At 36.8% G+C, this 27,215-nt stretch overlaps 1 protein-coding gene across 20 annotated transcripts in view; it reads left to right on the forward strand.

Moving 5' to 3' along the window:
- The window catches only part of ZMYM4 (zinc finger MYM-type containing 4), a 168,079-nt gene that overhangs the window by 55,304 nt on the left and 85,560 nt on the right, over positions 1–27,215 (forward strand). For 4 of the 20 annotated variants that reach the window (XM_042245276.2, XM_060418585.1, XM_042245275.2 and 1 more), the window contains exon 3: positions 17,342–17,459. The exons of the other annotated variants lie outside the window; for them this stretch is intronic. The gene's annotated coding sequence lies outside the window, so the exon portion shown is untranslated. The remainder of the gene's footprint in view (positions 1–17,341; positions 17,460–27,215) is intronic. 20 annotated transcript variants of the gene reach the window in all.

Raw genomic sequence — 27,215 nt, forward strand, 5'->3', positions numbered from 1 at the left:
AAACATGAAAATAGTTAAATTGGCGTGCCAAATATATAGTGTTGTCAATGAAAGAGATTTAAAAGAAAAAAAAAGTCTTCAGTATTTTATGCCAATCAGAAGAGAAAGTAGAGTTGTCCACCTTCTAGTTTGTCATTTGTCTGGAGAATTGTGCTGTCGATTTTTTAAGGTAACATGTTGATAGTAGAAATGACTGATGTATAACTCATGTTCCTGTAACCATTGCTTCACATTATTGATGTGCAGTTTGAAAGAAGTTAAAAAATAATTTTTATTGATATATAATTTATTTACAATGTCAATTTCTGCTATACAGCAAAGTGATTGCATTATACATTTTTAAAATATTCATTTCCATTTATAGGATATTGAATATAGTTCCCTGTGTTTATACAGTAGGACCTGGTTGTTGTTGAGAGATTTAAAAAAACATGCTTTTAGATAACTGCTTCTTTAAATCAAGGACTTTCATCAATTGAATGGCTCTAAGGTAACCACCAGGGAAGAATCCACTTGCCAGTGCAGTTTCAATCCCTGGATTGGGAGGATCTCCTGGAGAAGGAAATGGCCACCCACTCTGATATTCTCTCCTGGGAAATCCTATGGACAAAGGAACCTGCTGGGCTACAGTCTGTGGGGTTGCAAAAGAGTCAGACACGACTTGGTGACTAAATGATAACAACAAAGATAACCACCTGGTCATTTACCAGTGGTTAATTTTCTTACTGATAGAAAAAGTTCATTGAATGTAACAGACTCGACAACTTCAAGGGAAAAATAAGAGCATTGTTGAATTTTCATGTGCAGTCTTTGGATTAAAAAACTACTCATAATGTTTTGATCACTTGCAGTATACCAATTTATTTGTGAAAAACTTTACATGTATTACTTTTTAAAAATCTTGATCATTATAAAACTGGTAGATTAGATTCAACTATGTGTTGATATAACAGAAACACAATAGAAAAACTTATTTTCAATGTGAAAAAAGCCTAGATGAAAAAATGCTCTGGATATCAGGAATACAGGGTGTTCTGGTTTTCTTTATCACTTCCTTAGCATATGGCTTCCATTCTCCGATGTTCTGAGATGCCTACTGTGTCTTCAGCTTGTGATGGGTTAGGGAGGAAGGCAAAAAGGCATATTCTCAATGGAATCAGCCTCTTAAAGAACTTTCCTAGAAACTCTACATATATACATTGGTTTCCATTTCATTAGCCATCCTGATTTTGAAGAAAACTAGGATTGTCCTTTAGCTGCGCCTGTGCCAACAGTAAAATTAAGGATCTCTTAATGAAGGGAAAGGGAATTGTTACCAGGTATGTAATCTCTGCCATAACAACCCTCTAGATGAAGATATTACAGCTGTTTCTGTGTTACTAGGAGGAAACTAAGGCTTAGAGACATCATTTAAAGTGGTACAACCAGGATTTGAATGCAGGTTTATCTTAACTCCCAAGCTCCTCTAAGCTCCTCTTAAATCTCGTTACCTATTTCTGAACTGCCCCCTAGTTCACTGGAATCACAGGTTTTGAATAGTAATTATTTGGTAGAAATAAAAGAATATTTTGTAAAGTAATTTAAATATATTTTAATGAGTGTTAACCATGACAGGTTTTTGGGGCTGTCTATCAGCAGTCAAGAATCCGCTTGCAATTCAGGAGACACAGGAGACGTGGGTTCAGTCCCTGGGTTCGGAAGATTCCCCTGGAGGAGAGCATGGCAACCCACTCCAGTGTTATTGCATGGAGAATTGCCATGAACAAAGGATCCTGACAGGCTCCCGTCCATAGAGGTGCAGAGAGTCAGGTGCAACTGAGCACACACAGTGTCAACGTCAGTTTGTGTTTGAACCCTAACCCTAACCCTGATTTTACCCACTCCAGTGTTATTGCATGGAGAATTGCCATGAGCAAAGGATCTTGACAGGCTACCCTCCATAGAGTTGCAGAGTCAGGCACAACTGAGCACACACAGGGTCAATGTCAGTTTGTGTGTGAATTATAAAATATCTGTCCTGTCAGTGCAGTTCAATTTTTAAAAGAACTAATAAGTTGAGCAGTTTTTTTTTTAAACCTCAGAGCTACTTAAAAATTTCTGTTTATATGGCCTATTGCTGAGTATTGTTTTTGTCCTTCCAGCATTTGAAGGAATATCTTCTTTATGAAAATGTTGAAATCAAAACCTAGAGTTGTCTTTAAAGATATAAGCATGGGTATAAAACTGAGATGACTTTAACTTAAAACACCTCACCATTCTTAATAATTTTCTATTTATTAAATAAAAACATAGATTCTTTTTGAATTAAGCATTGTATTAAGTTTTTAAACTAATTTTTGCTTTATTTCTATGTTGCTAAAAGGAATATGTATTTGAAAACGTTACACTTTTATTTTAAGATTGTTATCTTTAAAACTGAGTGGTGACAGGAAAACTTTGAGACTGAAAGGAAGACATGAGTTGTATATGAATTTTAGTTTATGTTGATAACTAGTAGAAAAGATTGGTTAAGTTGAAAGTATAAAATAAATGTTTAAATATAAGATGATTCAAATACAGGGTTCTCATCCATTTTCCAATGAAAAGATCACAACACTTAAGTTTTTAATATCTACAGTGCATGTTGTCTTAGACATATAGATGAAAATCAGATGTCTGTTGATCATGTTAATTCAACTACTTGTTAATTTAAATATATACATCTTTAAGCTTCATGTTAAGTAATGTTAATTTAGAAAATACTCCTTTTCTCACAGTTATTTTGTGAAAGAATTTTAAGTACCTAACATGCATGTTTTAGAAATTTGACCTTGTTATCACTAGTGTCATTTCTTAAATTAGTTAATAGTTTTCTAGAGCGTACTGTCTGAATTATTTAAGATAAAACATAGTTTGAATTTGCATTCTTATTACTGATAATGTGCTGCTTAACAGATCACCATAAACTTAGTGGTTTAAAATGACGATTTTATTATGCTTGTCGATCTGTGGCTCAGATATTCCGGAACGATACATGTGAGATGTCTTATTTTTGTTCCGCAATATCTTGGTTCTTGGCTAGGAAGATTTGAAAACTCAGTAGGGAGAATCTGGAAGTGTGTGTGTATCACATTTATCCTTTCATCTGTTGATGGACATTTCATTTACTTCTGTGTCTTAGCTATTGTAAATAGTGCTGCTGTGAACATTGGTGTGCATGTATCTTTTCAAATTAGTGTTTCATCTTTCTTGGATATGTGTCCAGGAATGGAATTGCTGGATCATATAGTAACTTCTTAGTTTTTTAAGAAAACTTCAGATTGTTTTCTGTAGTGACTGTCTCAGTTTACATTCCCACTAACAGTATAGGAAGCTTCCTTTTCCTCTACGCTCTCTCCAGCATTTATTATTTGTGAACTTGTTGATGATGGCCATTCTGACCAGTGTGAGGTGATACCTCATTGTAGTTTTGATTTGCATTTTTCTGGTAATTAGCTGTTGGAGAAGGCAATGGCACCCCACTCCAGTACTCTTGCCTGGAAAATCCCATGTGCGGAGGAGCCTGGTAGGCTGCAATCCATGGGGTTGCTAAGAGTCTGACACGACTGAGCGACTTCCCTTTCACTTTTCACTTTCATACATTGGAGAAGGAAATGGCAACCTACTCCGGTGTTCTTACTTGGAGAATCCCAGGGACAGGGGAGCCTGGTGGGTTGTTGTCTATGGGGTCGCACAGAGGTGGACACGACTGAAGCGACTCAGCAGCAGTAGCAGCAGTAATTAGCTATGCAGAGCATCTTTTCATGTGCCTGTTGGCCATCTGTATGTCTTTAGAGAAATGTCTATTTAGGTCTTATGCCCATTTTTTGGAGTGAATTGTTTTTTTGATACTGAGTTGTATGATGTATTTGCTTATTTTGGAAATTAAGGCTTTGCCAGTCACATTGTTAGCAAATATTTTCTTCCATTCTGTAGGTAGGTTGTCTTTTTTTTTTTTTTTTTAATGGTTTTCCTTTGCTGTGCCAAAGCTTTTAAGTTTGGTTAGATTCCATTTATTTTTGCTTTTACTTCTTTTACCTTGAGAGACTGACGTAAGAAAATTTTATGTCTGAGAATGGTTTGCTTATGTTCTCCTCTAGGAATTTAAGGTTTCATGTCTTATCTTTAAGTTTTTAAGTCATTTTGAGTTTATTTTGATGTCTGGTGTTAGGGAGTGGTCTAACTTGCCCAACACCACTTACTAGAAAGACTGTCTTTTCTCCATTGTATATTCTTGCCTCCTTTGTTGAGGATTAATTAACTCTAGGAATGTGGGCATATTTCTGGCCTCTCTATTTTGTTCTGTTGATCCATACATGTGTTTTTGTGCCAATACCTTTATGTTTTGATTACTGTAGGTTTGTAGTATTGTCTGAAGTCTGGGATGTTATTCCTCTACCTTTGTTCTTTTTCCTCTGAACTGCTTTGGCAGTTCTTGGTCTTTTGTGATTCTGTGTAAATTTTAGGATCATGTGTGGAAAATGTCATGGATAATTTGATAGGGATTACATTAAATCAGTAGATTGTGGTGTATAGTATGACCATTTTAGCAATATTACTTCTTCAAATCTGATATCAGTATTTTATAGTTTTCAGCATATGTCTTTTACCTGCTTGGTACGGTTTATTCCTATTTTTTTAAAAAAACAATTTTAAATGAGATAATTATTAAACTTTCTGTTTGTGACTTCATTGTTAGTGTAAAGAAATGCAACAGATTTCTATATATTGAACTGTGTCCTATTATCTTGCTGAATTCATTTATTCTAATTGTTTTGTGTGGAGTCTTTAGGGTTTTTTTATGTAGAATATTGTATCATCTGCATACAGTGACAATTTTACTTTTTCCCTTTCAATTTGGATATGTGTTCTTGTTCTTGTCTGATTGCTGTGGCTAAGATTTCCAGTACTGTGTTGAAGAGCAGTGATGAGGGTGGACATGCTTGTACTGTTCCAGAATTTAGCAGGAAGGCTTTTAGGCTTTCTCTGTGGGGTGTTACACTGACTGTAGGTTTGTCAAAAATAGGTTTTATTATGTTGAAATATGTTCCCTTTGTACTTGTTTTGGTGAGTTTTTATCATGAATGGGTGTTGAATTTTATCATTTAGAGTTTCTGTTGCCTTATTGGTTTTCAGTTTGGAAAATCTGTCCATTGATGTCAGTGGGGTTTTAAAATCTCCTACTGTTGTTATGTTCCCCTCAGTTTTTTTATTTCTGTTAGTACAATGTTTTATGTGTTTGGGTGCTCCTGTACTAGTGATCCTTTTGTCATTAAATAGTGTCCTTCTTTGTCTGCCTTTATGACTTTTGTTTTAAAATCATTTTTTTTCCTGAATGTTGCTCTTTCTTTCTTGTCATTGCCATTTACATGAAATACGTTTTCCATTCCCTCACTTTCAATCTGTTCATCTCTGTTGCCCTAAAGTGGGTCTCTTGTAAGCAGTATAATTGTACATTCTTGTTTTATTATCCAATCAGCCATCATGTGTCTTTTGATTGCAGCTTTTACTCCATTGATATTTATAATTGTTATTGATAAATACATATTTATTGCCATTTTTCCTTGCCTGTCTTTATAGTTTTTAACCACATTTTCATTATTGATCAGTATATTGTTTGGTTTTTCTTATTTATGAATTTCATATTATTTTTGAATCATTCTATATGTTACCACTTTGTTTTTTCATTATGCTTGGTATTTGTCTGTTTTCATTGTTTAGCGCTCATTCATTCATCACTGATGTGTAATTCATTATTAACGCTCACCCTAATAATTTCTGTTTATTCATTCTTAAATGTGGTAAAAAACACATAATGCAGAATTTACCATCTTAATCATTTTTAAGTGTACAGTTTCGTAATACTAAATACGTTCACATTTTTGTGCAGCAAATCTCTGGAACTATTTTGTCTTGCAAAACTGAAATTTCTATACCCGTTGAACAAAAATACCCTCCCCTGTTAAGGTTTATATGTGTTGTAACATGTATTAGGGTTTCCTTCCTTTTTAAGAATGAGTAATACTCTGTTGTATGGCTAATACCACATTTTGTTTATCTGTTTACCTATTGATGGGCATTTGGGTTGCTTCTGCCTCTTGGTCTGTGTGAGTAATGCTGTAAATACCACCTTTTGATATGCTTGTTGGCCATTTGTCTTCTGGCAGAAATGTGTTTTTCAAGTCTTATGACTATTTTTGATTTTTTATTCTTACTGTTGATTTATGAGTTCTTTATGTATTCTGGGTATTATTCCTTATCAGATGTATGATTTGCAAATACTTTATTCCGTTCCATGTGATGTCCTTTTACTCTGTTGATAGTTTCTTTGGATGTGCAGAAGTTTTAAAAATTGTTTGTCCCATTTGTTTATTTTTGCTTTATGTTGCCTGTGCTTTTGGTGTCATATACAAAAACATATTGCCTAATCCAATGTAATGAGTTTTTCCCTATTTTTTCTTTTAGGAGTTTTATACTTTTAGGTCTTCTGTTTAAGATATATCACAATTTCAAACTCTACTTTACTGTCTATAGACTTCTTGATATTTCTAGTTTTTCCGTTGCGAATCTTTCCTCTGTGAACATCCTTGTATGTCTTTTGATTCATATAAGAAAGTATCATGTGTGGAATTCATGTGGTGAGTCTCTGTCAAAAAACAAATTTAGAATTTTTTGGTTTAGAACAGGAATTGGCTAACTGTTTCTCTAAAAGGCTAGATAGTAAATATTTTAGATATTATGCCATCTCTGTTGCAGCTTATTCAACTCTGTCTTTTCAGCATGAAAGCAACCATAGACAATACATGAAGAGGTTAGTGTTTGTTTCCAATGAAACTTTATTGGCACTGAATTTTGAATTTAGCATTATTTTCATGTGTCTTTTTTGTTTAACTGTTTGAAAATGGGAAAATCATTCTTAGCTCATGGGTTATGTGGATAGGACACAGGCGGCTTTTGGATTTAGCATGCGGATAGAATGTACATGCCCCTGCTCTAGCGTGCATATGGAAGGTGATTGCTCAGGCATTGGATGTGTCCATTCTCAACTTACTAGAACTGCACAATTTACTGTTTTCATTTGTTTATATTTCTACCATTGTTTATAGAGTTTTGGTCACTATGCATCTGGACAACACTTATTACTGCACTTAAATATTTTGTAATTATAGTAGGTATAACATGGAATTCATTTTTAAAATATTTATATTTAACTGCTTAATAATGTAGTTGAATATTTTTTCATGTTTTTGGCCCTTTCTGGTTCCTCTCCTGCAAAATCAGTTGCCCACTTGCTGTTGCATTGCTGACCTTTTCTTAACTGCACTGTAGGAGTTCTCTTAAGTACCCTAAAGAAGAAACTTATCAGTTATAAATATTAAAAATAAACTTTCCCTCATGACCTGACCTAATAAGTCTTTGCATAAGCTGACATTAATTTTAATATATTTGAATGATAATAAATAGTCTTTTATGACTTGATCTTAAAAAAATTTTATTTAGGTAAACCTTTTCTAGGCTAACATCAGAAAGATATTTCATGTTGTTTCCTAAAATGTTCATTGGTTTTACCTTTAACACATAGCTCTTTGAATTCTCATAGAGTTAACTGTTTAATGGTTTTGGTTAGGGAACTAATTTATTTCTTGCCATAATACTAACAAATTATCTCATTACCAATCATCAAATACTGTTTTCTTCACACAGTTACTTGAAAAGCTATTCTGTAGTGTATACCTATGGGCTTTCCCCCATTTTTGTTTATTTCTGTGCCATGTTCTTTTAATTAATTTAGCTTTGCAGTAAGTCTTGTTTGATAACCTGATAGTTTACATATCCTTGAAAATTTTTCTTCAGGAATGTCTCAACTATTATTGTTACTGTTCATTTTAGAAATACTTTACCAAGTAGCTAATTGTAAGAGCAGAATTTTGATGGGCTGTTTTTTGAGTCTGTCAATCAACAGATAATTGGCATGTTTATGATATTGACTGACTGTGAACTTTGTGTGTCTTTTTGTTTATTTAATTCTTTATTGCCTTTCAGTAAAATTTTATAATCTATAAAGATTATCTTGTAAGCTTTTTATTTTATATTTTAGCATGTAAGTCTTATTTAATTTGATATTTATTTTTGTATGCAGGATAAGATTTTCAGATGAGTAACTAATTGTGGTAACATGTTAAATAACTTTATCTTTTCATCTAAATAGTTGATATTCATCAGTGAACTCATTTGGCACTACTGAGATGTATTTAAGTCATATATATGTGGGAATCTTTTTCACATTCTGTTAACATTTACATAGTAATATTTCTCATAAACATTTATTGCTATATTATCTTCACTGATTTTATTAATAGTATATATTATTATAAGAAATATGTTAATACTGTATATTTTTTGGATTTGAGGTATTGGTGTTTCTCTGCTCTGTCAAGCCAGTGTCTTAGTTTTAATATCTGTTATTTTAAAGCTTTTCTTTAGGCTCTTCATCCACTAAATTTTAATATGATTTATTGAATATCCAAAAATAGTCTTTTGGAATTCTGATTGAAAATGTATATATTTATATGTTATTTTTTGGGAGAATCAGTATTTTACTATATTTTTCTGTTCAGAAACAAACTAGATTTTAATACAGATTTTGATTTATGCCATTTACTTAATTTTTAGAGTTGCTTTCAAGTAACTGTATTGTGTTTTTCTTCTATCACTTATTCTTAAATATCTTAATTTTTGTTAAGTATAATGGTTCTCATATTTTATCATTTAGGGATAATTTTTGTTGGTTTCGGTCACATTTGCTAAGGCTTTATTACATTAAAAACTTCCATTTTACAAGGAATGGCCGAAGAATATTTATGTATTACTGGACTCAATTTGCTAATATTTCATTAAGGATTTTTTCTGACAGACTTTGTGTACAGCTGGAGTTATATCTTCATTAAATGTTTTATAGAATTCCCAGGAAAACCACCTTGGCTTAGAGATTTATTGGTGTGAGGTTTTTTTTTTTTTTGTTTTGTTTTTTTAAGGCATCCATTTCCCATTTATTTAAAAATTTTGAGCATAATTGTTTTCCAAAATATTTTTGATGTCAGTTGTCGAACCTCTTGCCACGAAACCTCAGTTCCTGACCCTGAAATGCTACTCTTTTCTGTGAGAATGAATGTGCCTCCAAGGGACCTGGCGCATCATGCACTTTTCACAAGGGTGTGCAAGTGCTAATAAATGAGTCCTTGTGAGATGGAATATGCATTTGGTATGCACTTTAATTTTCCTAGGTATATAGAATACTCTTTCAACTTTGTCCTTTAATACTAAAGGAAAGGAGAAATCGTATACATGAGTACTAAAAAATCTGATTTCCAGAAATCCAAACAATATCAAACAACAGTTGTCCTTCAGAACCAAATATGTGACTGTTAGCTAGTGATTTTTTTTTCTTTCTCATTCTTTCTTTTGAAAGTGAAAGTCGCTCAGTTGTGTCTGACCTTTGTGACCTCATGGACCGTAGCCCGCCAGGCTCCCCTGCCTGCGGAATTTTCCAGGCAAGAATACTGGAGTGGGTTGCCATTTCCTACTCTGTGGTGTGGGGTTTTAAGTTATGAGTTCAGAATTTTCAATAAATACAGGATTATTTATATATTTACTCTTGTGTCAGGTTTGTTATGTTTTCAAGTAGTTTGTTCAGTTCACTTAACTGGTCTTTTCCTTTTAGGTTATAATTATTTTAAAAGTGGGAAGGAGGGGCTTCCCTGGCAGTACAGTGATTAAAACCCTGCCTTTCATGCAGGCAGTGCAGGTTCAGCCACTGCTCAGGGTGCGAGGATGCCACATGCCTAGGGGCCCAAAAACCAAAGCATAAAACAGAAGGGATATTGTATGACAGATTAAAAAAGACACAAAAAAGTGGGTTCCCATCAATAAAATCTTTCTAAAAAATAAGTGAAAGGATGGATACTTTGCTGACAAAGATCTGTCTAGTCAAAGCTATGGTTTTTCCAGTAGTCGTGTATGGATGGGAGAGTTGGACCATAAGGAAAGCTGAGTGCTGAAGAATTGACGCTTTTGAACTGTGGTGTTGGAAGAGACTGTTGAGAGTCTGTTGGACTGCAAGGAAATCAAATCAGGCAATCCTAAAAGAAATCTGTCCTGAATATTCATTGGAAGGACTGATGCAGAAGTTGAAGCTCCACCACTTTGGCCACCTGATGCAAAGAACTGACTGGCTGGAAAAGACCCTGATGCTGGGAAAGATTGAAGGCAGGAGGTGAAGGGGACAACAGAGGATGAGATAGTTGGATGGCATCCCCAACTCAAGTTTGAGCAGGCTCCTGCAGTTGGTGATGGACAGGGAAGCCTGGCATGCTGCAGTCATGGGGTTGCAAAGAGTTGAACACAATTGGATGACTGAACTGAAGGATGGATAGTGGCAGCTGTTCATGGTTTTAATTTACATTTCCCTGCTGACTAAAGATTTCAAGTGTGTGTATTAGCCTTTCTTAAAATGTTTCATTTGTAAAGTGTCCCAAGTCTTTGCCCATTTTTTGAATTGTTGGTTTGTCTTTTCTATTATATTGTTATTAGGGTTTTTTACATATTCTGGATACGAATCTTTTGTTTTATAGATGATTAGATAGAAATAGTTTCATTGAGATAGACAAAGCTGTGGTCCGTGGGATTAGATTGACTAGTTTTCTGTGATTATGGTTTCAGTGTGTCTGCCCTCTGATGCCCTCTTGCAACACCTACCGTCTTACTTGGGTTTCTCTTACCTTGGACGTGGGGTATCTCTTCACAGCTGCTGCTGCTCCAGCAAAGCGCAGCCGCTGCTCCTTACCTTGGATGAGGGTTATCTCCTCACCACTGCCCCTCCTGACCTGGAAAGTGGAGTAGCTCCTCTAGGTCTTCCAGTGCCCGCGCAGCCACTGCTCCTTGGATGTGCCCTGCCCTAACTAAGCCATGCCGTGTGGGGCCACCCAAGATGGGCAGGTCATGGTGGAGAGGTCTGACAGAATGTGGTCCACTGGAGAAGGGAATGGCAAAACACATCAGTGTTCTTGCCTTGAGAACCCCATGAACAGTATGAAAAGGCAAAATGATAGGATACTGAAAGAGGAACTCCCCAGGTCATTAGGTGCCCAATATGCTACTGGAGATCAGTGGAGAAATAACTCCAGAAAGAATGAAGGGATGGAGCCAAAGCAAAAACAGTACCCTGTTGTGGATGTGACTGGTGATAGAAGGAAGGTCTGATGCTGTAAAGAGGAATGTTGCATAGGAACCTGGAATGTCAGGTCCATGAATCAAGGCAAATTGGAAGTGCTCAAACAAGAGATGGCAAGAGTAAACACTGACATTCTAGGAATCAGTGAACTAAAATGGACTGGAATGGGTGAATTTAACTCAGATGACCATTATATCTACTACTGCGGGCAGGAATCCTTTAGAAGAAATGGAGTAGCCATCATGGTCAACAAAAGATTCCGAAATCCAGTACTTGGATGCAATCTCAAAAACGACAGAATGATCTCTGTTTGTTTTCAAGGCAAACCATTCAATATCACAGTAATCCAAGTCTATGCCCCAACCAGTAACGCTGAAGAAGCTGAAGTTGAACGGTTCTATAAGACCTACAAGACCTTTTAGAACTAACACCCAAAAAAGATGTCCTTTTCATTATAGGGGACTGGAATGCAAAACTAGGCAGTCAAGAAACACCTGGAGTAACAGGCAAATTTGGCCTTGGAATACGGAATGAAGCAGGGCAAAGGCTAATACAGTTTTGCCAAGAGAACACACTGGTCATAGCAAACACCCTCTTCTAACAACACAAGAGAAGACTCTACACATGGACATCACCAGATGGTTAACACCGAAATCAGATTGATTATATTCTTTGCAGCCAAAGATGGAGAAGCTCTATAAGGTCAGCAAAAACAAGACTGGGAGCTGACTGTGGCTCAGATTATGAGCTCGTTATTGCCAAATTCAGACTTAAATTGAAGAAAGTAGGGAAAACCACTAGACCATTCAGGTATGACCTAAATCAAATCCCTTATGATTATACAGTGGAAGTGAGAAATAGATTAAAGGGACTAGATCTGATAGATAGACCAGATGACCATTATATCTACTACTGATGAACTATGGACTGAGGTTTGTGACATTGTACAGGAGACAGGGATCAAGACCATCCCCATGGAAAAGAAACGCAAAAAAGCAAAATGGCTGTCTGGGGAGGCCTTACAAATAGCTGTGAAGAGAAGTGAAAAGCGAAGGAGAAAAGAAAAGATATAAGCATCTGAATGTAGAATTCCAAAGAATAGCAAGAAGAGATAAGAAAGCCTTCCTCAGCAATCAATGCAAAAGAAGAGAGGAAAACAACAGAATGGGAAAGACTAAAGATCTCTTCAAGAAAATTAGAGATACCAAGGGAACATTTCATTCAAAGATGGACTCGATAAAGGACAGAAATGGTATGGACCTAACAGAAGCAGAAGGTATTAAGAAGAGGTGGCAAGAATACACAGAAGAACTCTACAAAAAAGATCTTCACAACCCAGATAATCACGATAGTGTGATCACTCACCTAGAGCCAGACATCCTGGAATGTGAAGTCAAGTGGGCCTTAGAAACCATCACTACAAACAACACTAGTGGAGGTGATGGAATTCCAGTTGAGCTATTTCAAACCTAGGGATGATGCTGTGAAAGTGCTGCACTCAATATGCCAGCAAGTTTGGAAAACTCAGCAGTGGCCACAGGACTGGAAAAGGTCAGTTTTCATTCCAATTCCAAAGAAAGGCAATGCCAAAGAATGCTCAGTCTACTGCACAGTTGCACTCATCTCAGAGGCTAGTAAAGTAATGCTCAAAATTCTCCAAGCCAGGCTTCATCAATACGTGAACCATGAACTTCCCGATGTTCAAGCTGGTTTTAGAAAAGGCAGAGGAACCAGAGATCAAATTGCCAACATCCACAGGATCATGGAAAAAGCAAGAGAGTTCCAGAAAAACATCTATTTCTGCTTTTGTTGACTATGCCAAAGCCTTTGACTGTGTGGATCACAAGAAACTGTGGAAAATTCTGAAAGAGATGGGAATACCAGACTAGCTGACCTGCCCCTTGAAAAATCTATATTCAGGTCAGGAAGCAACAGTTCGAACTGGCTATGGAACAATAGACTGTTTCCAAATAAGAAAAGGAGTATGTCAAGGCTGTATATTGTCACCTTGCTTATTTAACTTCTATGCAGAGTACATCATGAGAAACGCTGGGCTGGAGGAAGCACAAGCTGGAATCAAGATTGCCAGAAGAAATATCAATAACCTCAGCTATGCAGATGACACCACCCTTATGGCAGAAATTGAAGAGGAACTAAAAAGCTTCTTGATGAAAGTGAAAGAGGAGAGTGAAAAAGTTGGCTTAAAGCTCAACATTCAGAAAACGAAGATCATGGCATCTGGTCCCATCACTTCATGGGAAATAGATGGGGAAACAGTGGAAACAGTGTCAGACTATTTTTGGGGGCTCCAAAATCACTGCAGATGGTGATTGCAGCCATGAAATTTAAAGACGCTTACTCCTTGGAAGGAAAGCTAGGATCAACCTAGATAGCATATTCAAAAGCAGAGACATTACTTTGCCGACTAAGGTCCATCTAGTCAAGATGATGGTTTTTCCAGTGGTCATGTATGGATGTTAGAGTTGGACTGTGAAGAAGGCTGAGCACTGAAGAATTGATGCTTTTGAACTGTGGTGTTGGAGAAGACTCTTGAAAGTCCCTTGGACTGCAAGGAGATCCAACCAGTCCATTCTGAAGGAGATCAGCCCTGGGATTTCTTTGGAAGGAATGATGGTAAAGCTGAAACTTCAGTACTTTGGCCACCTCATGCAAAGAGTTGACTCATTGGAAAAGACTTTGATGCTGGGACGGATTGAGGGCAGAAGGAGAAGGGAACGACAGAGGATGAAATGGCAGGATGGCATCACTGACTTGATGAACGTGAGTATGAGTGAATTCCGGGAGTTGGTGATGGACAGGGAGGCCTGGCGTGCTGCGATTCATGGGGTCTCAAAGAGTTGGACACGACTGAGCGACTGAACTGAACTGAACTGAAAATCACTGCAGATGGTGATTGCAGCCACGAAATTAAATGACGTTTACTCCTTGGAAGGAAAGTTATGACCAACCTAGATAGCATATTCAAAAGCAGAGACATTACTTTGCCAACAAAGGTCTATCTAGTCAAGGCTTTGTTGTTTCCAGTGGTCATGAATGGATGCAAGAGTTGGAATGTGAAGAAAGCTGAGCGCTGAAGAATTGATGCTTTTGAACTGTGGTGTTGGAGAAGACTCTTGAGAGTCCTTTGGACTGCAAGGAGATCCATCCAGTCCATTCTGGGGATCAGCCCTGGGTGTTCTTTGGAAGGAATGATGCTGAAGCTGAAACTCCAGCACTTTGGCCACTTCATGCGCAGAGTTGACTCTTTGGAAAAGACTGTGATGCTGGGAGGGATTGAGGGCAGGTGGAGAAGGGGATGATAGAGGAATAGATGGCTGGATGGCATCACTGACTCGATGGATGTGAGTTTGAGTGAACTCTGGGAGTTGGTGATGGACAGGGAGGCCTGGCGTGCTGTGATTCAAGGGGTCGCAAAGCGTCAGACTCTACTGAGCAACTGAACTGAGATGGAAATAGATGTAGATATATCTGTCTCTATCTTCAGGTATTCTGTGGCTGATGTTTGCATTATTTTTTATGTCTTTTGAAAAGCACAAGTTTTAATTTTGAAGAAATTCCATGGAGTTCCATTTTTTGTTGTTCAGTCACTCAGTCGTGTTTGACTTTCTGGCCTCATGGACTGCAGCTCGCCAGGCTTCTCTGTCCTTTACCATCTCCCGGAGCTTGCTCAAACTTATGTCCATTGAGTTGGTGATACCATCCAGCCATCTTGCCGTCTGTAAGACCCTTCTCCTTCTGCTTTCAGTCTTTCCCAGCATCAGGGTCTTTTCCAATGAGTCTGCTCATTGCATAAGGTGGCTGAAGTATTGGAGCTTTAGCATCAGTCCTTCCAATGAATATTCGGGGTTGATTTCCTTTAGGATTGACTGGTTTGATCTCCTTGCTGTCTAAGGGACTCTTCTCCAACACCACAGTTTGGAAAGCATCAGTTGTTCAGCGCTCAGCTTTCTTTATGTTCCAACTCATACATCCATACATGACTACTGGAAAAATTATAGCTTTGACTATATGGACCTTTGTGGGCAAAGTAATGTCTCTGCTTTTTAATATGCTGTCTAGGTTGGTCATAGCTTTCCTCCAAGGAGCAAGTGTTTTTTAATTTCATGGCTGCAGTTACCATCTGCAGTGATTTTGGAGACCAAGAAGATAATCTTTTTTCTGATTGATTTATTTTGATACATTTTTGAAGATTAAATGTTTTGTGTGTTTGGTTTTATTTTGGACTCATACTGTTCCAAGGATCTGTATGTCGTTTCTTATGTCAGTACCACATTGTATTAATTACTTTAGTTTTATATTAGATCACATAATCTAAGCCATTTTTTTCAAAAGTTGTTTTTCCTATTCCAGATCTTTTGCATTTTCATGCAGTTTCGTAGAAACACCTTGTTATTTTTCTATAAAAAAGCTTCCTGGGATTTTTTTTGGGATTCTCATCTATAGATGAGTTTGGGGAGAATTGACATCTAAAAGGGTTTTCCCATTGATGAATGTTTTGTATCTTTTAAAAAATTTATTTAGCAGGATTTGGTAATTTTTAAGTATGAGTCTTATGCATATTTTGTTGTCCCTATACATTTAAAATTTCTTGTGCTATTGTAAATGAAATTTAAAAAAATACATTTGCTGATGTATAATTTACATATAAGATGTACTGTATCATGAAATAATTTTTAACTTTTTACTTCAAAATAATTATGGGCTTATAAAACAAGTTAGTATAAGCCATCCATCTCTTCTTAAAATTTACTTTGTCTGTTTAACTCCTTTGTATTTACACAGACATTTTAGAATCAACATATAAAGGTATATAGATAAACCATTGGCTATTTGATTAGAATTGTGTTAAATTTGTGGATTAATTTGGAGGAGAATTGACATGTTAAATATATCCATGAGCATGGCATATTTCTGATTTTATTTAGTTCTTCTTTAAGTCTGTAAATAGTAAATTATTAAATTTCTAAATAACCTTTTATAGTTTTAGTCTATAGATTTTGCATGTATTTAATAAATTAGCATTCCTGTTTTTCTTTTGGTCTTTTAAATATTTTGCCTCAATTTTGTGTGTATGTGGATAAATTAAGGGACATTTTTTCCCCCATACTGGCCAGTTTTTCTCTTCCAAGTCCGTTAATAACAGTCCATCCTTTCCTTACTAATTTGAAATTTAACATTCCTATTTTTTATTCTATTATAATGATTAAAAAATTTTATTTTAATTTTCCAGTTGATCTTTATTATCTTTGTAGATGCCTTTTCTCGGGTTGAGGACTTTCTCTTCTCTGTATTTGCGAGATTTTTTTTGTGAATGACTATTTTGTCAAATGGTTTCTTTTCATATGCTGAAATGATCATGTTTTTTTCTTTATTGTGTTAATGTGGTGAATTGATTTTTGAATCTTAAACCCACCTTGCATTCATGATATAAATCATAGTTTGTCATGATCTATTCTTTGTTTTATATCTTTTAAAAACCAATTTGCTGATATTTTAAGTATTCTGATTTTTTAGCACCTATATTTATGAAGGATATTTGTATGTAGTTTTTTTTTTTGTCGCATCTTTCTCTGGCTTTGGTTCCAGGGTGATAATGGCCTCATAATATTAGTTAGAAAGTGTTCTTTTCTCTTACATTTGCTGAAAGAGTTCATGTAAGGTGGGTATTAACTTCTTCCTTAAGTATTTAATTTATTAGTGATGTCATCTAATCTTGATATTGTTCATATTTTCTGTTTCTTCTGTGTAATTTACACCTTTCAGGGCATTTTCTCATAAGTCAGCAGTCTGGTAGAACTTTCTCTGAGCATTGAAATATCTATGTTGTACTACACCATTAAAGTATAGGAGCCACTATCTGTGGCAGTAGAGTACTTGAAATGTGATTAAGTGTAGAACTGAAGTTCTAATTGTATTTAAGCATGTAGCTGGTGAGTTACTGTACTGAATATTATAGATCTAAGTTGTTAATTCATTTCCATAGAATTATTAACAATTTTTAAATGTATTGTCATATACTATGAATAATAGTTTCAGTTTATGTTCATAGTTTTAAATTTTTTTTCTACGTAGTTTTTTGTAGGGAATTCCCTGGTGGTCCAATGGTTATTAGGACTCTGAGCTTCCACTACAGGGAACCTGGATTTGATCCCGGCTCGGGAAACTAATGTCCTGCAAGCTTTGTATTATGGTAAAATAAAAAACACAGACACAATTGGGAAATATAAGGTTGTTTATAATATTAGCTGATTTTTACTGTAATGAAACGTTTAGTGCTGTCTCTTTTACTCCTGAGGATTGGTAATTTGTGTCTTCTCTATCCTTTCCTCCTCTTTGTATTTTTTATTAAAATATTTTAAGTATAAAAATATACAAATTAAAATTTACCATTTTCATAGTTTTGAAATGTTCAGTTCAGTGTTATTCATTACATTTAGATTGCTGTCCAGCCAGTGTATTAACTTTTCATCTTGCAAAACTGAAAGTCTGTACCTATTACACTCCCTATTTATCCTTTCAGCTGTGACATCTACCTCTTTACTGTCTGTCTCTATGAATTTTACTCTTCGGGGTACCTCATATAAGTGGAATTATACAGTATTTGTCTTTATGGGACTGGTTTATTTCATTTAAAATGATATCCTCAAGGTTCATCTGTGTTGAAGCAGATGTGAGAATTTCCTTCCTTTTTAAGACTGAGTAATATTCCACCAAGGGCTTCCCTGGTGGCTCAGCAGTAAAGAATCTCCTGCCAATGCAAGAGACATGGTTTTGATCCTTGAGCTCCAAAGATCCCCTGGAGAAGGAAGTGGCAACCCACTCTGGTATTCTTGATTGGGAAATCCCATGAAGAGAGGATCCTGGCAGGCTGCAGTACATGGATGGGGTTGCAGAAGAGTCAGACAGAACTTAGAGACTGAAAGCAACAACAGCGACAATATTTCATCATATGGATATACCACATTTTATCAGTTCAGTCAGCAATGGACACATACTTGAATTGCTTCCATCTTTAAGCCATTGTAAATAATGCTGACTTCCCTGGTGGCTCAGACAGTAAAGCGTCTGTCTACAATGTGGGAGAGCTGGGTTCGATCCCTGGGTCAGGAAGTTCCCTGGAGAAGGAAATGGCAACCCACTCCAGTACTCTTGCCTAGAAAACCCCGTGGACAGAGGAGCCTGGTGGTCATGGGGTCGCAAAGAGTCGGACACGACTGAGCGACTTCACTTTCACTTTTTTTCTTAAGCCATTGTAAATAATGCTGCATGGTGTACAGATATAAATATCTCTTATAGACCATGCTTTTTATTCTTTTGAGATCAATGTGGTAATTCCATTTTCAACTCTTGAGAAACTGCCGTACTATTTGATATAGCAGCTGTACCACTTTGCATTCACACCAACAGTGTGCAAGGGTTCCAGTTTCTCTGCATCTTCGCCTATGTGGTTATTTTTGCTTTTTGATAGTAGTTAGCCTACTGAATGTGAGTTGATATCTGATTTTAGTTTTGATATACATTTCCCAAATACTTAGTGATGTTGAAGATCTTTTTCATGTGTTTGTTTGCCTTTTATATTTCTCTCTGTTTATGGTTAGTTTGTCTAGAAGCTTATCATTTTTGTTCATTTTGAAGATCTTGCTTTTGGTTTTTCTTCACTGTTTTATTGTCTGTTATATAGATTTTTCTTTTTATCTTCATTGCTCCTTCTGTTTAGTTGGCCAAATGTTCATTTGCTTTTAAGTAAAATTAAAAGACATTAATATTTTCACTTTTACCAAGAACTTTATTGAACAGTGTATTCACTAACCAAATAAAACTTTTTGGCCAATCAATACTTGTGCTTAATTTGATTTTTTTTCTTGCTTCTAAAGGTGGAAGTTTAAGTCATAGGTTTTAGATGCATAAATCTGTAAGTTCCCCTTCTAAGGAGTTCTTTTATTGCCCTTCTCAAGTTTTCTTGTGTGTTCATGAACTTTATTAAGTTCATGTGCATGCATGCATACATGTTAAGTCACTTCAGTCGTTTCTGACTCTTTGCGACCCTATGGACTGTACCCACCCTGGCTCTTCTGTCCATTGGCATTCTCCAGGCAAGAATACTGGCATGGGTTGCCATGCCCTTCTCCAGGAGCTCTTCCATACCCAGGGGTCAAATCCGTGTCACTTACATCTCCTGCATTGGCAGGTGGGTTCTTTACCACTAGCACCACCTGGATAGCCCCTATTCAGTTTATAATATTTTCTAATTTTCCTTGTGATTTCTTTTTTTGACCAGTCACTTTTTTTAAAAGCAGTTTTTTATTTCTAAATATTTGGGGTTTTTCCACATGTGCTTTTGTTACTGAGTGCATTTTAGTCAAAGTAAATATTCTGTATGAGTTCCATTCTTTGATAATTCTTCCATACAATGTTTCCATCACTTATCATGTGATCTATATTGGTGATTATCCCATGATTATTGGAAAAGAGTATGTGTTTGCCTTTTATGGGTTAACATTTTATAAATGTCAGTTAGGTTCAGTTGGTTGACAGTGTCTTTTTGGGTCTTTTATATTTTTATTGATTTCCTGCTATTCAGTTAATGGCAGAGAAGTGTTAAAACTATCCAGATATTACAATAAAGTTATCTATTTTTGCCCTTAAATTTTATTCATTTATTTATTTTATTTGGATACATGGAATCTTCTTTGTTGCACTGTGGCATGGGGGATCCTTAGTTGCTTCATGCAGAATATAGTTCTCTGACCAGAGATCGAACCTGGGCTCCCTGCATTTGAGTGCAGGGAGTCTTAACTACTAGATCACCAGTGAAGTCCCTATTTTTGCTTTTAATTCTGTTTGTTTCCAATATTCCTTGTCTAGGTCTAGGTTTCCATCCGGTGTCTTTCTTTAGGAAGAACTTTCTTTAGCATTTCTTGTCATATACGTCTGCTGATAATACATTCTTTCATATATAACAACAATAATACAGTTTCTTTTATTTCCATCTCCTCCCGTTTACTATTTTCATCTGTATAGTCTAATGTGCAGTTAACTCATTCAGTTAAATTTTCATTTCAGATATATTTTTCAGTTTTAGAAGTTTCCTTTTTAAAAATATAGTTTCTACTTTTATTCTCATTAAGATCATGCTTTGCATTGACTCTTTCTACTTTTTTTACAATAACTTTTAAAGTATTTTCTGCTAATCGAATCCCATCATTTATATTCTTTCTGGCTCCATTTCTGTTGGCTGAATTTTCTTCTGGTTATGATTCTCATGTCTTTTTCAAATGTGTTACCGTTTTTGATTGGATGTGGTATATTGTTAATGTTACATTAAGTGTTAGATTATATTTTATATTTCATATTATATTTCCTTTAAGGAGCATTGAGTTTTATTCTGGCACGCAGTTTGCTTTGATTCAGCTTGATTTTTTTTTTTTTTTTTTTGATTTGCTTTTAAAGCTTGTTAGGACAGCTCTAGGGTTGGCTTTTGTAGCTCACTCAGTAAAGAATCTGCCTGCAGTGCAGGAGACCAGGGTTCGATCCCTGGGTTGGGAAAATCCCCTGGGGAAGGAAATGTCAACCCACTCTAGTATCCTTGCCTGGGAGATCTCATGGACAGAGCAGCCTGGCGGGCTGCAGTCCATGGGGTCGCAAGAGTCGGGCACAGCTAAGCGACTGACACTAATACCAGTCCTACTTTTAATGTGTGACTTTTTGAGGTCTCCCTTGATTCTCCTTGTTGTTTGACGAGGTTTCTTTGTTTTTTTAAAGATAGGCTTTAATTTTTAGAGCATATTCTTAGGTTCACAGCAAAATTGAGCAGAATGTACAGAGTTCTCATATGTTGCATTCTCTCACAGAACCATAACCTTCCCCACCTTCTCATGTGTGTCTTACTGTTCAGCCAAAGAATTTCTAGGGCTCTTTCAGTGTATATTTGTCTCTTCTTTTTGGTGGGGTGTCCTCCAAATACCATCTGCTTCAGTTTTCTCAGTCTCTTGTCTCCCCAGTGTACTGAGCCTGATGTGCTCTGCTTGAGTTTTCCCTCTGTATGCTGGACCCTGCTAAATGTCCCCAGGCAGAAGGTGGAGGCTACTCACTCAGTAGTTCATTTTGTTGGAGATCACAGTCTTGTGTTTATTGTTGTCCATACTTTGGATATATTTGTTTTACATATTTCGTCAAGTTTTTTATTCACAGCAGAAGGGTTATTCTGGTACCAGAACTCGGCTAGACGTGCAGGTAGTTTTGTGATAGTGTATTATACCTAGTGCCTAATTTGCAGTTGCTTTGTTCTGAATCATTTTGGCTGTAACTCAGAGATAGGTCTGTAGATAATTGCCCCGAGGGCTTTTCTAAGCCTATTTAGTGCCGTATGTTTTCCTAGCATGATGCAAATTATACTGTGTGAACTACAGTCAGCAATATTCCTATAGATAGGGGTCAGGAAGCCTTTTTTATAAAGGGCTCAATGGGAAATATTTAAGCTCTGTAGGATGTAGTCAAAAATAGGGTCTCCCATGTATTCTTCTCTTCCTCCTCTTCCCTCCCCTCTTCCCTACTTCTTTCTTTTACTGTCTCAAAAATGTAACTATTCCTGGCTCAGGGGCCATCCTTTGATCAAGAGTTTACCAGCCCCTACTCTAGATTAAGTTGTTCAAGTGGGATTTTTTCTTTCTGTGTTTAAATCTCTATTGACTTTGTTGCAGGTAATATGAGATAGTAGAATTGATGTTTCTGAGTTTAATGAGTTCAAGAGAGTAACAGCATGAAATGGTTGTAAGTTTACTAATGCCCTAGTTCTACAGCTTTAAAGCTGTTAAAAATGGCTATTTTACCCTTGCATTTGTTTCCCAGTTAAATTGGGTGGGATAAAAAGTAAGGTTCAGAACTGGAACAGATCCTTGTTTATCTGTATAGAAAAGGATATCAGCTAAATTTGGTATGGCAAGAAGGGAGAGAAGATGAAAATTAAAACATTGTGTTTTATATATAACAGCTGTATCACAGAAATTTAGAATTAGAAGGAATAATGGGGAAGTTGTAGAACTGTAGATTGGGGCACAGTTGGAACTGGCTCCTCATACCTCTGTAGAATTGTGCTTCTGCAGCTATTAGTATGAATTACTTCAGCTTTTATTCTTTTGTTAAAATTTCATTGCTTTCTCCTTATAGAAGTAATATACTCTCTGAAATGTTATAAAAATATATAAATATTTTACTCGATTAAAATGTATGATATTCTGTTGTAGTGATATGCTTCAGTTTTAACAGACCCTGGACAGTTTTTAGGTTTATGCTGAATATATCTATTTATAGACATCTCAAATCTTCTTGATCATTGCTTTCAGAGCACTGTTCAAAAACAGTAATCTGCTGCATTTGCTTTAGTTGTCCTACAGTAAAGAACAAAGTTACTTGTTTTATAATGTGCGTTCAACCTTTTTTTAGCTCTAAAAATAGTATACAGTTGGACTATTGAAATTGACAAAATCTAACCAATTTATATCAGAGGTGTTAGAAGTGTTCACATTTGTCAGTCACCTTTTAGCAAGTTATAAAGTCAAATTGTTCTGGATATTCCCATTTTTCCCCAGTGTGGGAACAAATAAAAGCAAAATTTAGTGAAAAGTTCTGTGAATCTCACTTGGGAGTCTCATCTCTCTTCATTGAATGTATAGAATCATCAATGGCATTCTTTAATAATTCCACAGTAACAATACATATTTAAATGAAAACAAGAAAGCAATGATCTCGAGTCATGACTCCCTGAGGAAACTAATTCATTTTCATTAGTACTTAACATGGATTATTTTTGAACTATCATAAATGGTTCATAAATGGTTCATCTCTTGCATGGTGGTAGATCATTCAGTAGTTCATCTTTGTTGGTTTAACATTCAGAGGGATGGTTTACTATTTAGGGTTTTGTGAAAGAAATTCAACCATCTGATGAGAGATTGGACTTGATGAAGATTGCTTTTAGCCTCCGGGTATAGTGTTTTATTATCTGAAGTTAATTATGCCTGGTTCATAAAAACTAGAGCCTATTACCTCAAATGTGGTAGGGTATTAGCATCACCTAGAGCTGGGTTAGGAATCAGATCTTTGACTGCCACCCTTGACTTCCTGAGTCAGAATCTTGAGAAGTTAATTTAGGAATCCATTTCCAAGCTCACCAAGTGAGTCTGATATCCAGTAACTGTTGAGAAGCATTGCTTTAGTTCAGTTCAGTTCAGTTCAGTCGCTCAGTCATGTCCGACTCTGAGACCCCATGAATCGCAGCACGCCAGGCCTCCCTGTCCATTACCAACTCCCGGAGTTCACTCAGACTCAAGTCCATTGAGTCGGTGATGCCATCCAGCCATCTCATCCTCGGTCGTCCCCTTCTCCTCCTGCCCCCAATCCCTCCCAGCATCAGGGTCATTTCCAGTGAGTCAACTCTTCTCATGATGTGGCCAAAGTATTGGGGTTTCAGCCTCAGCATCAGTCCTTCCAATGAACACCCACAACTAGTCTCCTTTAGAATGGACTGGTTGGATCTCCTTGAAGTCCAAGGGACTCTCAAGAGTCTTCTCCAACACCACAGTTCAAAAGCATCAATTCTTCAGCACTCAGCCTTCTTCACAGTCCAACTCTCACATCCGTACATGACCACAGGAAAAACCATAGCCTTGACTAGACGGACATTTGTTGGTAAAGTAATATCTCTGCTTTTCAAAATGCTATCTAGGTTGGTCATAACTTTCCTTCCAAGGAGTAAGCGTCTTTTAATTTCATGGCTGCAGTCACCATCTGCAGTGATTTTGGAGCCCCGAAAAATAAAGTCTGACACTGTTTCCACTGTTTCCCCATCTATTTCCAATGAAGTGATGGGACCAGATGCCATAATCTTCGTTTTCTGAATGTTGAGCTTTAAGCCAACTTTTTCACTCTCCTCTTTCACTTGAATGAAGAGGCTTTTTAGTTCCTCTTCACTTTCTACCATAAGGGTGGTGTCATCTGCATATCTGAGGTTATTGAGATTTCTCCCGGCAATCTTGATTCCAGCTTGTGCGTCTTCCAGCCCAGCATTTCTCATGGTGTCCTCTGCGTCTGAGTTAAATAAGCAGGATGACAATATACAGCCTTGACATACTCCTTTTCCTATTTGGAACCAGTCTGTTTTCCATGGCCAATTCTAACTGTTGCTTCCTGACCTGCATAAAGGTTTCTCAAGAGGCAGGTCAGGTGGGTCTGGTATTCCCATCTCTTTCGGAATTTTCCACAGTTTCTTGTGATCCACACAGTCAAAGGCTTTGGCATAGTCAATAAAGCAGAAATAAATGTTTTTCTGGAACTCTCTTGCTTTTTCCATGATCCAGCGGATGTTGGCAATTTGATCTCTGGTTCCTCTGCCTTTTCTAAAATCAGCTTGAGCATCAGGAAGGTCACAGTTCACGTATTGCTGAAGTCTGGCTTGGAGAATTTTGAACATTACTTTACTAGCGTGTGAGACGAGTGCAATTGTGCGGAAGTTTGAGCTTTCTTTGGCATTGCCTTTCTTTGGGATTGGAATGAAAACTGAGCTTTTCCAGTCCTGTGGCCATTGCTGAGTTTTCCAAATTTGCTGGCATATTGAGTGCAGCACTTTCACAGCATCATCTTTCAGGATTTGAAATAGCTCAACTGGAATTCCATCACCTCCACCAGCTTTGTTCGTAGTGAAGCTTTCTAAGGCCCACTTGACTTCACGTTCCAGGATGTCTGGCTCTAGGTAAGTGATCACACCATCATGATTATCTGGGCTGTGAAGATCTTTTTTGTACAGTTCTTCTGTGTATTCTTGCCGCTGCTTCTTAATATCTTCTGCTTCTGTTAGGTCCGTACCATTTCTGTCCTTTATTGAGCCCATCTTTGCATGAAATGTTCTCTTGGTATCTCTAATTTTCTTGAAGAGATCTCTCATCTTTCCCATTCTGATGTTTTCCTCTATTTCCATGCACTGATCGCTGAGGAAGGCTTTCTTATCTCTCCTTGGTATTATTTGGAACTCTGCATTCAAATGGGTATATCTTTCCTTTTCACCTTTCCTTTTCGCTTCTCTTCTTTTCACAGCTATTTGTAAGGCCTCCTCAGACAGCCATTTTGCTTTTTTGCGTTTCTTTTCCATGGGGATGGTCTTGATCCCTGTCTCCTGTACAGTGTCATGAACCTCAGTCCATAGTTCATCAGGCACTCTATCAGATCTAGTCCTTTAAATCTATTTCTCACTTCCACCGTGTAATCATAAGGAATTTGGTTTAGGTCATACCTGAATGGTCTAGTGGTTTTCCCTACTTTGTTCAATTTAAGTCTGAATTTGGCAATAAGGAGTTCATGATCTGAGCCCGGTCAGCTCCCAGTCTTGTTTTGATGACTGTATAGAGCCTGTCCATCTTTTGCTGCAAAGAATATAATCAGTGTGATCTCAGTGTTGACCATCTGGTGATGTCCATGTGTAGAGTCTTCTCTTGTGTTGTTGGAAGAGGGTGTTTGCTATGATGAGTGCATTCTCTTGGCAAAACTCTATTAGCCTTTGCCCTGCTTCATTCTGTTCTCCAAGGCCAAATTTGCCTGTTACTCCAGGTGTTTCTTTACTTCCTACTTTTTCATTCCAGTCCCCTATAATGAAAAGGACATCTTTTTGGGTGTTAGTTTTAAAAGGTCTTGTAGGTCTTCATAGAACCGTTCAACTTCAGCTGCTTCAGCATTACTGGTTGGGGCATAGACTTGGATTACTGTGATATTGAATGGTTTGCCTTGGAAACGAACAGAGATCATTCTGTTGTTTTGAGATTGCATCCAAGTACTGCATTCCGGGATCTTTTGTTGACCGTGATGGCTACTCCATTTCTTCTAAGGGATTCCTGGCCATAGTAGTATATATAATGGTCATCTGAGTTAAATTCACCCATTCCAGTCCATTTTAGTTTGCTGATTCCTAGAATGTCAACGTTCACTCTTGCCATCTCCTGTTTGACCACTTCCAATTTGCCTTGATTCACGGACTTAACATTCCAGGTTCCTATGCAATATTGCTCCTTAGTTCAGTGATCCTCAAACATTAATGTGCATCAGAAGCAAAATTATGTAGGAGCGCTTGTTTTTGTTTTGTTTAAAACTTTTTTAAAAATTATTTTTAATTGGAAGGTGATTACTGTATAATATTGTGATAGTTTCTGCCATACATCAACATGAATCAACCATGGTAGACATTTTTTAAAATTGAGATTAAATTGACATATAACATTGTATTAGTTTTAGATATATAACGTAATGACTTGCTATATGTGTACATTGCAAAATGATTACCATAACAAGGCTACTTAACATACATTACCAGTGCTGTTTTTCTTTTCTTTTTTAATTTCGATGCTGTTAGAAATGTGTTTTATGTTGAGATCTACTTGTGTGTGTTACAGTATTTTATAGCGTTACTTATTACGGCAGAAAGTGAAGAGGAACTAAAACACCTCTTGATGAAAGTGAAAGAGGAGAGTGAAAAGTTGGCTTAAAGCTCAACATTCCGAAAACGAAGATCATGGCATCTGGTCCCATCACTTCATGGGAAATAGATGGGGAAAAGTGGAAACAGTGTCAGACTTTATTTTTGGGGGCTTCAAAATCACTGCAGATGGTGCTTGCAGCCAAGAAATTAAAAGATGCTTATTCCTTGGAAGGAAAGTTACGACCAGATAGCATATTGAAAAGCAGAGATATTACTTTACCAACAAATGTCCATCTAGTCAAGGCTATGGTTTTTCCTGTGGTCGTATATGGATGTGAGAGTTGGACTGTGAAGCAGGCTGAGTGCTGAAGAATTGATGCTTTTGAACTGTGGTGTTGGAGAAGACTCTGGAGAGTCCCTTGGACTGCAAGGAGATCCAACCAGTCCATTCTAAAGGAAATCAGACCTGAATATTCATTGGAAGGA

This window comes from Ovis aries, chromosome 1, assembly GCF_016772045.2.
Source record: "Ovis aries strain OAR_USU_Benz2616 breed Rambouillet chromosome 1, ARS-UI_Ramb_v3.0, whole genome shotgun sequence".
Taxonomy (NCBI): domain Eukaryota; kingdom Metazoa; phylum Chordata; class Mammalia; order Artiodactyla; family Bovidae; genus Ovis; species Ovis aries.